This window comes from Nannobrachium achirus (assembly GCF_963921795.1).
Source record: "Nannobrachium achirus genome assembly, chromosome: 10".
Lineage (NCBI taxonomy): Eukaryota > Metazoa > Chordata > Actinopteri > Myctophiformes > Myctophidae > Nannobrachium > Nannobrachium achirus.
The window spans coordinates 10,871,633-10,887,963 of NC_137819.1; the positions used below are offsets into that span (position 1 = coordinate 10,871,633).

The 16,331-nt window shown below is 43.9% G+C and overlaps 1 pseudogene across 1 annotated transcript in view; it reads left to right on the forward strand.

Annotated features, from left to right (window-relative positions):
- The first annotated feature begins 10,121 nt into the window (after window positions 1-10,121).
- LOC308292807 (ankyrin repeat and IBR domain-containing protein 1-like) overlaps window positions 10,122-16,331 on the forward strand; it is a 43,767-nt pseudogene continuing 37,557 nt past the window's right edge. Inside the window, exon 1 of the transcript in view lies at window positions 10,122-10,254. The product of the transcript in view is annotated as an ankyrin repeat and IBR domain-containing protein 1-like (transcript). The remainder of the gene's footprint in view (window positions 10,255-16,331) is intronic.

Genomic DNA, 16,331 nt, shown 5'->3' on the forward strand with positions numbered 1-16,331 from the left:
GTTTTACTGAGGTTAAGGTTAGGAATAAGGTTAGGTTTAACTGTTTAGGCATAGTTTACAGAGGTATGTAAGGATATTAAGGATCTCAATGGAAAATAACAAATAAGCCTTGCTTTACCCAAGTTTCCTTTTAGTTGACTATAGCCGGTTTTCCATACCACTTTTTAGCCCGACACTACACGACACGGCACGACACCCCACCGCACCATATTTTTATCGACCTTTTCCACTGTATAAAAGTCCCCCTCGCAATACCCCCTCCTCCCCGGGTTTTCGTGCTTTAGCCACACCCTCGAAATTGTGATGAAAAGTGAGGTCATCTCTAAGCGTCAGTGGAGTGCTGTGTGTCGACCTGTCAACAACATGGATGAGCTCGAAGGAATGGTATTTGCGATTCTCCTTTTTTGGGTCTACTTCAAACAACATCAAAATATCAGGCAGAGACAAAACGAAGAAAACGAGCGGATCTTTTGGAGCGCATTAGAAGACCATGACCGTGTTGAGGTAGAAGCGGCCAGACGCAGACGCAAAAGAAAAAGGGTGAGCAAACATGTAGCTATAAGGTTAGCATGTGTCACGATCATTGAACATTAAGTAATGACTCGAGCTTTGTACCGCTAGTACGTATTAACGTACATATTTAAAATTTTCGTCCTGTGTGTTTCAGATGCTTGACGTGGACCTGGTGCCTGTTTTTCCGCGGCGTAGCCCGCTATGTTGGGTCGAGGAGGAACAAAGCGAAGGGGATTGGTGGAACATTAAAGTTCCCAATTACACAACAAGACGTTGGGTGCAGAACTTTAGAATGTCTGAAGCCACTTTTGACTATCTGTGCAACATGGTACGTCCAGAGATGGAAAGACAGGACACAACCTATCGCAAGTGTGTTGAGCTAAGGAAGAGAGTGGCTATTGCACTGTATAGGCTTGCGTCGAATGACTTGTACAGAACTATTGGACATATTTTTGGAGTAAGCATACCAACTGTGTGCCGTTGTGTGCAAGAGTTTTGTTATGCTGCAATGATCTTGTTGGTACCAAAACAAATTTGTTTCCCAGATCAGGACAAGTTTGCAGAAATAGCTGCCTATACTGAAAATAGATGGAAGCTGCCACAGTGTGTTGGTGTAATTGATGGATCACACATCCCCATATTGTCACCAACGTTTTACCACTGCGACTACTTTAACCGTAAAGGCTGGCATTCTATCATCCTTCAAGGTGTTGTTGATACAAAGGGTCTGTTCTGGAATGTTTTTGCAGGTATGCCTGGAAGCTGTCATGACGCTCGGGTTTTAAGAATGTCTTCACTGTGGGAGCTGGGTAGTCGTGGTAATCTCTTTCCACCTTCTTCAAAGAACGTCAGTGGGGTGAACATTGGCTACTACATCCTGGGAGATGCAGCTTATCCTTTACAGAATTGGTTGCAAAAACCATTCAGTGACACGGGACACCTGACAGCAGCACATGAAGTGTACAACAAGAAAGTGAGCCAGGTGCGGGTTCAGGTTGAAAAAGCTTTTGGTAGATTGAAGGGAAGGTGGCGTTGCCTATTGAAAAGAAATGACTGTGATGTCGAACTGATTAAGGCAATGGTGCTCACTTGCTGTGCCTTACATAACCTTTGTGAGACTCACTGAGAGGATTATATCCCTGCAGCCATCAATGGGGTCGCTGTGGAACCAGTTGTTCCGGAGGGTGAGGATGTGAGAGAGGCCCTGATGCGCTTCTGTAATGCGATAGACATTTAAAACCTAGGAGACAGCATGCATGCTGCACCTTTCACTCACCTAAAGTGCAAGGACCTGTGATTTATTTTTAATTTTTTTAATATATACATACTGTGATGTTTTTAACATGTTATACTTTTTTATACATTTTGTATGCTCATAAGATGTTGCAATAAAGATATTGAATTGATTTCTAGAAAAATAACAGCTGGTCTTAGTACTTAGTATTTGGCACTCATTTCATACACTTGCAGACTAAGAATAGTGAATATTTTATTTTGAATATCACTACATCAATATCACTTCGCTATGCTTACTAACCTGATTTGCACAGTACTTCATCTACAGCCAACTCTTCACCAAAAAGAGACGATCTACAAGCTCACAATGAGCTTGTAGATCAGTTATTTTTGGTGAACCTTCCCCCCCAGGATAGGGATGCCGGTGTTCAAGAAACTGATGTGTGTATCCCAGGCAGAAAGATGTGCATATTTACCTAGCGTAAATATTAAAGTGTCATGCCTCCAAGGAAGCCCAGCCCATATGGACTGTATTAAATGATACATTATCAAGGGAAAATGTGGGGAAAGTAAACATCAGGGGTCAGCAACCTTTGAGATTAAGTGCCATGATTTTATATTCTAGATAGTGTGCCATCTTAACACATTTTAATGACACCCCACAATTTGGACATGTTTTGATTGTCAGGACATTGTTATAGTGATCATTAGACTCGGAGCAATAACACACCTATCTCCCCGACTCCCTCCCCAGTCAAAGTACAGAAATGTAGAATTATGTGCAGTCTAATTTGTTGCAAATTAGGTGACTTAACTTAAATGACCACGTTTAAAAATATTTCATTGTAAAATATAAATCCTCTCACACTTCTGTCAGTGATCACCCTCCCCTGTGCCAATGTTGGCACTCGTGCCTAAGGTTAGAGGTGGGAGTATAGATCCTACATTATAAAGGTACAGTTGTTACATTTGCCTATGTAAGACATTTTCAAATGGAAGCAAATGGATCTTCAAAACTGTTTATTCACAACAAATGTAAAAGTCATAACAAACATTCCATACAAACTCCCAAAAAGGGCAAAAATATATTTACAGTTAGCATGCAGTAAAATTATATTTACAAATAACTAAACATAGCAAAAGGTTTTGAGAACTACCTATTTTTAGGCTTGCTCTTTATGTTTTTCTGGTAATATTGTCCACTCATTTTGTATGCCCATGACAAAAACCACACAAGCCAACATGGCGATGACCCCTGGTTAATCTAGTGAAAGGGCATCATGACCACGGCGGCTACTCATGGCCTGCACAAGCTGGCCAAGCGTGTTGAGGAAACCTGTTTGGAATGACTCCGTGAGAGCCATCTCCTGCCTCCTCAAGGCGAGTTGCTCATCTGCCCTCTGCCGCCTCTCCTGAAGTTCGACCAGGCGTTCTTCATATCGTGCATCCTCCAACATGTTCCTCTCACTCTCAAAAAGCTGCTTCTCCCTATGGATCTCCCGGTAAACTTTCATCATATCGTTCTCCCGTGGTCGTTTCTTCCTGCCTGGACAATGGCACAAAACAACAATTATGGTTAACCACTGTAATGCCTCTACTCTGTGAGCTTGTAGATCAGCTACTTTGGACATTTCCTCCACCAAGGACATCTGTTTATACACACACTGTAAAGTTATAGACACTGCATTCTATGAGCAGGTGCACAAGATGCAACATCACAACAGTGAACCTTCAATGTATTAATGCACTGGTTCTCAGAATATTTACAACAATAGTCCATGGCTAATAAACATTGCTTTCTTCTATTAAATATCAGTTGTACTATAATGTGGTATAACAATTTTCAGATAAGATAAGAAGGTTCAGACAAAAGACATTTGTGAAACATTTATGTGTTTGCACATACAATATTGTTCTGAAGTAAAACAACATAACGTACCATCGTATGGGTCACGCTCACGCTTATCCTTTGTCCCTGGAACCGATGCTGATTCTGGTGTACTATGGATCGGATGATTCGGATCACCCGCGTTCTGTGTCCCCGGTGCCTCTTCTCCTATGGCCGTCAGGTCCAAAGTGTACAGGGTCTCATCTTCGTCAAGGGAGGACGGTGAATCATCACCGTTTGTAATACCTTGAAAAGAGAATATGGATTGCTTGAAAAAGCGGGAACACAACTAGCCTAGCCCGCTAGCTTGGTTGCTACGTGAGCTTATAACAGCCAGTGAACTAAAGAAAACACATGTCTGCCATTTGTAGTTTATGCGCTTTCAAGCAGAAAACAATGACCGTAAAAAAATAAAAACTTACCGGAGGATTCTGCCAACGGGGTTAATGACTCCAGGCCAGCCTCCCTGCCGGCGCTCCCTGGTCTGTGGCCGTATATCGCGTCCATTTCCTCGTACCATTTAGGGACCTTTCGGTCCGCACCACTTGTATTGTTGTGGCCTTTGGCTGCCCGATAATCTGTTCTCATTTTTTTTTAATTTGTCCTTCATTTGTTTAACTGACTTGTTGTACCCACACCTCACCATCTCCGCCTGCATTCTCTGGAAAATCTTATCGTTTCTTGTTGCTCCATCCAACTCCCTCTGTATGCCCTCCTCTGACAACAGAGTTAGAAAAAGCTTCACCTCGGGGTTGGTCCAATATGAAGTACCAGATTTACGGGCTTCAGTCGACATATTGTCACAGTTTAAATGCTATGATGTAGCTTACGTTTTTTTATACGAGAAACGCCGAGCAGCTAAGGCTAAAACCAAGGGTGGCTACATGAACCAAAACACATCCTGTTTTTAAAGTCGCAGCGTTGTGACGATGTTTCCCTGACCAATCAGTAGCAAGAAGCAAATACGTCACTAGATCAGGCCCCGCTTAGCCTAGTCCGTCTCCACTATTGAGTGGAGCCGTTTTGGTCCCCCGATAAGTACCACTTTCACACCACTCTACCCAGTTCCTTGTAGTGGAAAACCTGACACAAGTGGGCGGTGTGGTGTGGAGTGGTGTGGAGTTGGGCCTGTGGAAAACCGGCTACTGTATCAGTGAACTGTACTGTCATGAAACTGTACCTTTTCCTATCCAAAACCTCTAATAAATACCTCAATCAATCAATCAATCAATCAATCAATCAATCAATCAGCCCAGGCGAGTTTCTTTCTGGTGACTCTCCTGGTATTCACTCTCCCAGGTCCCAGACGACACCAGCCCAAAACCCAGGCAGAGTCTGGGGACCATCCTGTCCTTAAAAACAACCCCACTCACACTAACTAACTGGGAACTAATTAACTAACGGCAAACACAACCTTATATGGTCCTTTTCCTTTCTGTAGCAATGTGTTTCTGGAGGAGGACTTCAGACATGAAGGCAATTACTATCTGAATAGAGAGATAAAAATACTTTAATGCTGCAGAGATTAATCCTAGAATGGCCTTTCCTCTGGCGCCATCTTTTGGCCAAACTCTCCACTTGGACACAAGATGTGTCAAAATGTAATGGACAGATTGTCATGAAACTTGATCAGTGCATTCATGCTTCCTGGAAAGATTAACCCTAACCAAGTGTTCCAATGACCTTGATCTTCTAGCGCCACCATCTGGTGCAAATAAACAGGGGCTGCTCGATTATGGCAAAAAAAGACAATTATTTTTGGTCAATATGATTATTTATGCCTTGAAATCAAAGTGTTGACAAACACATGGAGTGGTTTTATATCTTTCTTGTTGACCAAAAGGCTCTCTTTCCATCATCTTGGCTCAGATCAGAACTAAACATCTCACAGTCTGACTGAGATTGAGTTTGTCTTTCTCGGTTTTTAGTGAGTGAAAATGCACAGATGTAAAATAATGATCTTTTCAGCCCTACTTTGATCACTCCTCTCACCCAGGTCAACAAAGGCTGCTTACAGTATGTGATCAAATACCATCTCTCATCCCCTCTTGTTAGTTTGGGGATGTATTTTGGATCACAGCCCAGTTTTCGAACTCAATCAATCGTATCCTATGCTTCCTCTGTTTTACATTAAAACATTTCTAAAACGCATGACACATCAAAGTGACGTGTACAACCCTACAGTAAAGGTGGAGGTTATAACTATTGGTGTATAAGGAAGCATGGTTGCAGAAACATTAAAAGCAGATTGGCTACTTTCACCTTGTTCACTTTAGACCATCATCATTTTCATATTCTTGACACCACTAGGTGTGAAGTCATTAAAGTCCTTGTTGAATTGCTTCATTTCAGAGCAGTGTGTGGAGTCCAGACTGCAGGTGAAGATGAACTCTCCAGACTCAGCCAGGGCCGTTTCTATTAAACAGGAGGAACCTGAAGATCAGCCACACTTCAGTAAGTTTAACCACTTGAACCCTAGCATCGCTATGCAGGGGGAACATGTGCTGAAAGTAGTCCATCTACAAGCTCACAACTTGTTGAGTATTATGTTTTTAATATTGTTTCATAACTTCATGATGAAGTGAACCCATTGAGACTGTGTAACAACATTACTTGTATTTAGTTTAAAAATCATTCTTAAATATGGTGTGGTGTTGACTCAAGCGGTGCCAACTAAGCGCTATGTTGCTTTTGTACTATTCACCATGGGCTGTTGAATATAGCATGTCTGTAGAAAATGGTAGAGGAGAACAGAGGAGATACATGGCCTAAAATTCTTTGACTTTTTTTAGTTTTACAATTTTGAAAAAAAAAAACATTTTTAAATTGCTCAAATAACTGATCTACAAGCTCACAACACAGATCACCAAAGGCTGCTTACAGGGGACTGCCCATAAGTCCGAAGGTTCATTAGTCTGAATTTATTTTGGGTCAATGAGGTTAGGGTTAGGGTTGGGGTTATGGTTAGGCATAGTATTCTTAACAGATTCATTTAGTTAGGGTTAATGAGGTTAGAGTTAGGGTTAGGGTTATGGTTAGGCATAGTATTCTTAACAGATTCGGACTAATGAACCAAATACCATCTCTCATACCCACTTGTTAGTTTGGGGATATATTTTGGATCACAGCCCAGTTTTTGAACTACAATTTGTTGTATCCTATGCTTCCTCTGTTTTACATGAAACCCTTTGTAAAACACATGACACATCAAAGTACTGTCTATAGTAAAGGGTGGGGAGTATAATATAATTGTTGGTGAGGTGAGGTTGGCATAGAAGGAAGCATGTTTGTAGAAACATTAAAAGCAGATTGGCTACTTTCACCCTATTCACTTTCAATTCAAACTTTATTCAAGACACTCATATGGGGTCATTCATGATTCATAGAAGCAAAAAAAGAAGAAAAAACACACCAAATAAACAAAGCATGAACAAACAAGGAGGACATAAAAGGCAGGACATTCATCCTTGTCTCTGCACATACAGGCTAGAGCTCCAGTGGCTCCATAGCTTAGATCAGGGGTTCCCAAACCTTTTGGTCTCAGGGCACCCCATAAATATCTTTTTTAATCCGAGGCACCCCTACATTATAATTTTCACTCCCAGCACCTTAAATTTATAGCATATTGTCGTTGTCGGGTGGAAACCTTGTATGTTCAAAACCGTTCGTTTTGTATTTATCATCTATAAAATGTACTAAACTAGTTAAAACAGCAGATCTACAAGCACACAACGCCTCACATCGCAGTTTCTTCCTACATACACCTTCCATTGTAGGCTGAAACATAAAAAGGGCTTTATCTATGAATGAGATGCAAAGAACGCCAGGGAAGCAGAGATCTGATTGTTTTCACGGCGACACTTTACCGCGATGGTCGGCCCCGGTTTGGATTTTAGTTTCGCGAGCGTTTGTAAACAAATGGATTATCTTCCTCAATCGTCAGTGGACACTCACGTGCACAAGCACGAAGCTTCCGAGGCTCTTCAAAATAAAGCGTGAGTGAACGGCGGCAGCAGCATCACCTTAGAATAGAACCCACTCCTTGCACATACTGTAGGTGCCATCCTATAACTACTAGGAGCAGTGAGCAGCAATTCTACATGGCTCGGGGGTGCTCAGGGTTAAGAGTCTTGCTCAGGGACACATTGACACATTGCTGGCCTGGAATCGTACCAGGGACATCCAGGAGCTCTGGCTGCCCAGGCGGCCTCACTGACCACTCTATTGCTGCTATGGCCGCCACTTATTGTTGATATACAGTATATACTTATCCAATAACAGTACAGTACGTAAGCCAGTGTTTTTCAAACTTTTTGTGTCCATAGTTTTGCACACATTGCAATGATAATGTGTGTAACCACAAAAAATGTCCGTCGACCACTCTTTTTCACTGAGGAAAACTAAATAAGAACTAAGCTATGATTCTGGTGGGACAACACAGTCACACGTGTCATCTCTCTACTTAATGGTTGCGTCTCAAGTTGCTAAACTCACTGCTAAACAATGACCTGCGTGTGGCGCGGCTCAGGAAGTCCTGGCCTGGATATCCTCTGGCTGCAACGGAAGCCCACAACCCCTTGTTGCCTTCCAGACAGACTGACTAAATGGTAAACACTGTCCCTTGTTGCCTGGCTTCCAGACTGACTACCGGTAAATGGTAAACATTGTCCCTGACTGTCGATGGTTTCTGAGATTGCACTGGCATTGTTCCATGGCTTCTGTTTAGGGATGTGACGATATGAAAATGTCATATCACGATTATTGTGACAAAAGAAATCGTGATTTACGATATTATCGCGATAATCAAAATCTATTATCCTGGGGCCAAACATTTGCCAAAAAATTGCCGATCTACAAGCTCACAACACGTCGCAAAGTACCTTTTACCAACCAGTAAGACTCCCTAATCGGGAGATAAGCGACCGTAGGTGGCTTATCTCCACAAATAGGGCAAACATTTGTTTTTCCAAAATCTTCCTGATCCATGTTGATGACATGAGTGTAGACATGCTGTGTAGTGATATTCGTGATTTTAGGGCAAAAACTGTAGGAGCAGTGTCCAAAAATGTGTTTAAAAAATCGGCCTGAAGGTGGCGCTAGAATAGGGCCATGTGAGAAATGAGGGGTGGGGTCTCCGCGTTGCCTTGGCGGACGAATAGGTAACGGCCCCGGCTCTCCCGGACGCTCCTAGCCCGAGTTACGGCATTTTATGTGCGCTGCAGTGGCAGGGGGTCCTCCACTGGGGGCACCACCACTTTTGCATCCGTTCTGGAGCACCAGGAGTCGGTGGTCCCCGGGAATTCCCCGTGAGCAGCCCCGTTGGGGTGGTCATTTGGTCATTTTTGCACATTTGGTCATTTTTTACATCTGGGGGGGGGGGGCTCCGGGGGTCCTTGGAGGTTGTAGTTTGGCTGGCAAGGAGTGTGTGTGTGTAAAATCTGGCATGGATCAGGTCAACGGGTGCAGAGATATAAGCAGGGAAAAAGTGTGACGTGTGACGTGTGAGCACATTTGGTAATTTTTTACATCTGGGGGTCCCCCAGGGACCTGGGGGTCCCTGGGGCTCTGGGGGTCCTTGGAGGTTGTAGTTTGGCAGTCAAAGAGTGTGTGTGCAAAATTTGGCATGGATGGGGGCAACGGTTGTGGAGATATGAGCAGGGCAAAAGTGTGACGGACTCACTCACTCACAGACAGCCCGTGGAGGTTTTGGTAGTAAATGCGACCTACGGTCGCAATTATAGAGGGTTTAAGTGGTACGGGATATGCAGCTTGGCAAATAAAAGGTGATTTGATCCCAGTGGATCAATGGACGATGTCACGATAAATGAAATCTCCACGATACGACTATAGTGATTCGTGCGTGCGTGTGTGCGTGTGTGCGTGCGTGTATGTATGTAATCCGCGTATCTCGAGAAATGTTTGTTCCACCGGCTTCGGATTCGGCACGCGCATTCCCCGCGGCGGCGCGGAGTGCAGTGCCCGGCCTTGTCCCAACCCAATGCACGGTTTTCCAGAATGGGCGCGAAACATTCGGAATCTCCGTATGCGGAGGTGATTGTTGACATCAGGCTGTTCCGGCACAATCGCTGACTCATTGTGACATCACTTCATAAAAGGCTCTGACAAAACACATGTTGACCACTTCAGCCCTATACAGTACATTTCCTCCATTTGAAAATAGCAGATCTACAAGATCATTTGCAGAATTTTTCCACCACTGCTCGCAATAATATGTTTTTCTTCTCTGTCTCTATCTGTCTCTCTCTCTGTCTCTCTCTCTCTCTCTCTCTGTCTGTCTCTCTCTCTTTCTCTCTCTCTCTCTCTCTCTATGTCTCTCTATGTCTCTCTCTCTCTCTCTCTCTCTCTCTCTCTCTATGTCTCTCTGTCTCTCTCTCTGTCTCTCTGTCTCTCTGTCTCTCTCTCTCTCTCTCTCTCTCTCTCTCTCTCTCTCTCTCTCTCTCTCTCTCTCTCTCTCTCTCTCTCTATGTCTCTCTCTCAGCCATATGAGGGTCTAAAGCTGCAGGACCTTCGCAGGTTGAAGGACATGCTGATCGTGGAGACAGCAGACATGCTGCAAGCCCCCCTCTTCACCGCAGAGGCCCTGCTGCGAGCGCACGGTATGTGTGTGTTTGTGTGTGTGTGTGTGTGTGTGTGTGTGCGCTGGTGCTCACAATGCGTCGCTGCTTGATGCGTTGTCAGCTTATAGATCAGTTATTTTTCAGCATTAGGCTTATGGCTAAACATGTAAAAAAAAATTACAAATGGCATTCATAAAATCATCATCCTAAAATGTTGATTTAGGGCCACGTTGGCACAGTCAGTAGTAGCAATGTCTCCTCACAGCTAGAAGGACCTGAGTTCGGATTCCCGCTGGGGGACGCTGTGGGCGCTGGGGGCGTGTTCTGAAAAATGGGTTACAAAATCGTTGAATAAAAAAAATAAAAAGTAAACTAAAATAAAATTTAGTAATACAACAGTGTGTGTGTGTGTGTGTGTGTGTGTGTGTGTGTGTGTGTGTGTGTGTGTGTGTGTGTGTGTGTGTGTGTGTGTGTGTGTGTGTGTATGTGTGTGTGCGTGCGTGTGTCAGACTGGGACAGGGAGAAGCTGCTAGAAGCCTGGATGTCGGACGCAGAGGGCTGCTGCCAGCGCAGCGGCGTGACCATGCCCACCCCCCTGCCCAGCGGGTACAACGCCTGGGACACCCTGCCCTCGCCCCGGACCCCCCGCACCCCCCCGCTCCCCCCTTCACCCTCACCCTCACCTCGCCCACCGACAGCTGTCTCACCCCGCCTGACGAGGAGGGCCTGGCCACGGTGAGAACACACCTTCCAGCTTGGTCATTTAACTCAGTGCTTTTCAACCGTTTTCATTCTGTATGAAGGTCCATTTTTTATTCAGCTTTTGAGCCATGGATCACCATTTGATGAGATTTAGGGCTCTATTTTGATTGTCTTAAGTACCAGCGCTTATAGGCCTAACCTATAGTTAGGCCTAAATCAGAAATTAGCCTACAAAAACAAATATGTTGCTACATACTGTACATGTACTGTAAGCCCCTCCCATACAGCAACATGTGTTCCCGGCCTGAATGGGTTAACTTAAAGGCCTATCCATACTGTCTCTGACCACGTCTGAATGGTCCGGTTCAACTACTAAATGTCGTCACTTGCATCTTCTGAAAAGCATTACCCCGAATTAGAGTTCAGAAAGCTGCACGTCGGAAAGTCAGAACTCTCTGACGAAATATTTGGTGGTTGGAGACAGTATGGACAGGCCTTTAAATTAAGGCATAAGAGTTGGTACTGCCACAGCGTAAACACTTCCGGTCTGATGTCATCGCGTCCTGCGCCGGAACCGATCGTTGTTTACGTGGTGTCATGGCGGATCGGCTCGGAGCTTTTCTCCATGTGCTTTATAAGCGAGCATCTGCCTCCATCTTCGCTTCTAAAGTGTAGTTTTGAGATAATGGACATTAAAGATGAGATCCCCCGTCCACCTCAATGTTATGGGATGACTATTTTGTCCTCGTGGAGCCGTGATGATGAGAAATCAGCGACGGATTTCGGCTCCGGACCTTCCGCCATTGTATCCGGTAATATAACCGCCGTTACAGTAATATATTACTTTTCACGAGTATACTCCGGGTACTCGAGTACTTTTCACAAGTCTTCTCGGGATTGGCACTATATGAGTTAAGGCATAAGAGTTGGTACTAAAGACAATCAAAATACAGCTCTTAGGCTCTCAGACCCAAAACCCAGAATATTTTGCTGTCGTTGGATAAAATTTTGTCCACAATTCCATGCTGCATTGATGTGGTACCATAGGGTACCGTACGTAACACATTCTCTAATAGCGTAGACCAGGGGTGCCCACACTTTTTTGACTTGAGAGCTACTTTTAAAATGACAAGCTCAACATGATCTACCCACCCCCCAAAAGAATTACCTGAGGGGGCTTTGGGATAGCAGTACTGGCGTTACTTATAAGACAGACGCACTTGAAATGGGACATATTGGGGTGAAACGTCCTCATCCCATTCTGTATGGAAGTGGTAGGTTTTCGGGTTCTTTGTAATGCTACTGACTCTTGAAAACAAAGCATTGAATTGGGAGGTTTGACTACTTTAGAAGCCATGAAGGGAGCTAACAGGCCCTTCTTGATTAAATTCAATCAAGTTATCTTCATTGACAGAAAAGTTGATGAAGAATTGACAGTCAAAAAGAAGGATTTTGTGATTTCTAATGACAGATATTTTTATAGGCATGTTATGTGATCTACCTGCACAGCCTTTGTGATCTACTGGTAGATCGCAATCTACCTTTTGGGCACCCCTGGCGTAGACGTCTTGTAATTTAAGTAATGTAGATGTTGGACAATAATTTACCTCTTCAGATTTCATTTTACTCTCTTAAGATATATAAGGGTCCATTTGGTTACCATAATCTACCAAACGACCCCACAACCCTACACAAATCCAGCATGTTCATTCTCTGCCGACATTTATTTTTCTCTCCCCTTTTTCTCCTTTGTCGAGCTCTTGTATTCGTCCATGCCTTATCCCCTATCCATAAACTTCTTATTTTTTACTATTTTGAAAAACATTTTAAAATACTTCAAATAGCCGATCTACAAGCTCACAATATGTCGATGTAGATCGGCTTGTTAAACTTTTTTTAAAAGAAGTTATGGGCACACATATAGCTGATAATGTTTTATATTTGTTGATGCCATGGTATTTCTGTGTTTATTTATGTCCATGTTGATGAATTGAATTCGTCCCAAGGACCTTTTTTGTGTCATGCTTTTAGTACTAAATGTCTGACCTTGTGCTGTTTTACGTGTGTGTGTGTGTGTGTGTGTGTGTGTGTGTGTGTGTGTGTGTGTGTGTGTGTGTGTGTGTGTGTGTGTGTGTGTGTGTGTGTGTGTGTGTGTGTGTGTGTGTGTCTGTGTGTGTCTGTGTCTGTGTCTGTGCGTGTGCGTGTGTGTGTGCGCGTGCGTGTGTATGTGCGTGCGTGCGTGAGTATGCACGTGCGTGCATGTGTGTGTGTGCTCTCCTGCAGTGTGGGATCTGTCTGTGTTCCATCTCAGTGTTTGAGGACCCAGTAGACATGTCCTGTGGACACGAGTTCTGCAGAGCCTGCTGGGAGGGGTAAGAGAGACTGACACTGTACTGATCATGCAGACTTATCTGGTCATTTGTTCCGTTACAAAGGCTTTTTGGAGCCGTGGGCGGAGCCCATGGTCTCCCTCTGAGTGGCAATGTGTGTCCTGTCTCACCAGTGAGAACTGTCCCGTTGAGTTCGAACAGTACCTTTTATGACCACACATGTTAAGGGAGGGGCGCTGTTTTCAGGCCAGGCACACACACGCGCACACACACACACAGGGGGGAACACATAGAATCAAAAACATAGATCTGGAAGTGCTCAATTTCACGGCTCCACTTCGAACCAAGGTTTGATTTTTTTTTTACATATAGCATTTTATTTAGACAGATGTTCATTATTGCAGCCGTATGTCGCTATTTTCTAAGAAAACGTACAGCTACTGTCCGTCTGTCTGTCACACCTCATGCTCCATACAGTATATGGCCTACAGCAGGGGTCTTCAACATTTTCAGGCCAAGGACCCCTTAGTTGAGAGAGAGAGATGAAGCAGGGACCCCCACAACCTGTTCATAAGATTCCACCAGTTTTATCGTTTGACGATACAATCATCAGTGTATTTTGGATTCATGTCAATTTGTGTTTTCAGATATTTAACCACTTGAACCGTCATTACCTAATAAACTTGACCTTTCACTCTGTACTTAGTCTGCTCTTTTTCCCCTCTACACAAAACCTCTTTACCGAAAATAGCCGATCTACAAGCTCACAACGCCTCGCAGCGTGAGGCGTTGTGAGCTTGTAGATCTGCTATTTTTGGCTACAGTTCTCAGAATATGGACGCTTGAAGTTGTTAATATAAAAAGGATTGGAAGATTTGGAGGACCCCCTGTAGTAACTCTGAGGACCCCCTAGGGGTCCCGGACCCCCTGTTGAAGACCCCTGGCCTAGAGTAGACACTTCAAATAGACGTCTGACATCATAGATGTCTGACGTCATAGACCACATGAGACTGACACAATATGTCCAGACGTCAGTCATCTCCATATTTAGAAAAATATGGCACGTTTTGGCCACATTATGTCCAACTTAAACAACCAACCAGGTCACACACACACACACACACACACACACACACACACACACACACACACACACACACACACACACACACACACACACACACACACACACACACACACACACACTGGAATTAATATTTCATGTCAACATTCAAGTAGAACTATCATAAGGTGTAACCCAGGTAAAGTAATGCGTCACCCTAACCCTAACCCTAACCCAAGTTTACTATTGTTTTCCACCGTCCAAAGTCATTTCTGATACAGACATCACCTTTTTTAATCCTTGTGGAATAACTCCATGTCGGTTTCATATTCATATTCAGACTTTATTTGTCTCTTAGATGCACCAAGGTACATACATGTGAAAAACCTACGCTCGGAAGCTCCAATACAATAAAAACATGAGAATAAAAACATAAAAGACCTACAACAAAAGTACATACTGCAATAAGCAAACACATGGCAATATACGGTAATCAGTCCAAGAAAGTGCATAAGTGCAGAGTGCAAAGACTTATTACACCATTCACTTAGCATTTAAAAGTCTTAAATTGTGCTTGAGGAAAGAAGCTGTTCCTCAGCCTGCACGTGCTTGCTTTCAGGATCTATGATATAACATGAGTAGTGATACAGTTTTATAATAATATAAATGGCAGTCAACTCTCAGAAAGGTTGGGAACCCCTGAATACAGGATAGATTTTCTCCTCGTACAGATTCATTTCGGTATCCTCCATGGCACCACCTCCAAAGTCACTCAATAAACATGGAATATGGCCACAACTCATGCTCATCGCTACCGGTTCCAGAGACCATGTTACACCAGTCCTCCATGACCCAGACTGGCTCTTATTCAAACAAAGAATCCACTTCAAAACACTACTAAACACCTAAAGTACAACAAAGCACTGGACAACAGTGCAGTACATTCATAGTAGCTCATCATTGGTATTTGTCCAGCTCCTCCATGCTTCTGATCAACACCACTTTTGCATCTTCCTTCAGGGGTACCGTTTAACTGATGATAATCTTGCAATTTGTGGTCCAAGTGTTTTGTATTTTTTTTTCTGCTTCTTGAGTTGGCAAGCTTTTCTGGCTATATCTGCATTCTTTTTGGATTAATAAACACATCAGTTCCCTTTAACGTCTTTCCCTGCTTCAGCAGAGCCGTCTTGAATTTTCTGTTGGCAAACCTCATTATTACGGCCAGCGGGCCGGGGTTATCACCGTCCTTTCTCCTGGGCAGAGGTTGGCAAGCCTTGATGTCATTACAGTCCAGTTCGATGCCCTGCATGGGCTGTAGGAACTCTGCCACCTGTAGCTCCGTGGAGTTAACATCCATCTCCTGGGCTCCTCTTTTTTGTGCATTTCCAGGCGTTAGTGGAGAACAACCCGGCCATCCGCTGGTGTCCGGCGGTGCGTTGTGAGCGGGCAGTCAGGCTGAGCCGGCCGGGACCAGGAGACAACGACCCTCACACCTTCCCTCTGCTGCCCTCCCCTGCTGTGGACTGTGGCAAAGGACACCTGTTCTGCTGGTAAAGACACTACACTACACTACACTACACTACACTACACTACACTACACTACACTACACTAACACTACCCTGCTATGGACTGTGGCAAGGGACACCTGTTCTGCTGGTAATGACACTACACTACATTACACTAAACTACACTACACTACACTTCCCTACGCTACACTACACTACACTAAACTAATCTACACTACACTTCCCTACACTACACTACACTGCACCAGAGATTCCGTTAGCCGGTATTTACCGGCCATTGGCCGGTTTGAATGTTTAATTGGCTGGTAATTATTAAGTCCACCGGCCACCGTGGCCGGCTGGGAAAATGCCCTCTTTGGCTATTTTATCATTTAATCTTATTATACACATAATTATTTGTCTAAAGTAGTAAAGCTACAACCATTAAAACCTATCATAATTTTAAATTTGTATCATGTTCTGTGAGTCTGTCTGACGACAGCGGAGCTCACCGC